General features: G+C 37.2%; 1 protein-coding gene across 5 annotated transcripts in view; it reads right to left on the reverse strand.

Annotated features, from left to right (window-relative positions):
- The window catches only part of igsf9bb (immunoglobulin superfamily, member 9Bb), a 118,336-nt gene that overhangs the window by 42,583 nt on the left and 75,126 nt on the right, over positions 1-627 (reverse strand). The window lies entirely within an intron of this gene.

Raw genomic sequence — 627 nt, forward strand, 5'->3', positions numbered from 1 at the left:
GCACGCCCTCATACTCTGCTTCTGACTGGCTAGTAGTCCTTACCTAGGTACTTTCAGGGCACACTCATATTCTGCTTCTGACTGGCCAGTAGTACTTACCTAGTTATTGCTCATACAACAAAGATGGAACAGAATTGTGATGCCTCACTCTGTAGCTAAAACACAGAGCTCAACACACAGGGCGAAAAGAAGAGCTGCAGTATGACAAAAATATGTTTTTTTATTAAACAATGTAAACCTATTCTGATATAACCTCTAATGATCACTTTAACTATTATATTATCCGATCATCATACAAATCTGTATGCCGTGTATTATTTAACACTATATCAACAAAGTAGTATTACAGTGCATCTAACCAAAATACTGTCCAAAACCTGCTTTGTCTCCATGAGGCTCATTGACATAAATATGTTTGTTACTGCATATCCAGCTATAATTTTATTAATTTGTATCAATTAAACTATTCTCACATGCAGTTAAGGTCTTAAATAAATATGATTTGATATGTTCGAGCTATAACCTTTGGGCATAGACAGGCACACAAAAAAAGAGAGGAAAAAGGGGCTGAGAGGAGGAAAGGGAGGGCAAAAAAGGAAGAGAAGGTCAAACGTCTCCTTCCCAAAC

This window comes from Etheostoma spectabile, chromosome 13 (genome assembly GCF_008692095.1).
Source record: "Etheostoma spectabile isolate EspeVRDwgs_2016 chromosome 13, UIUC_Espe_1.0, whole genome shotgun sequence".
Lineage (NCBI taxonomy): Eukaryota > Metazoa > Chordata > Actinopteri > Perciformes > Percidae > Etheostoma > Etheostoma spectabile.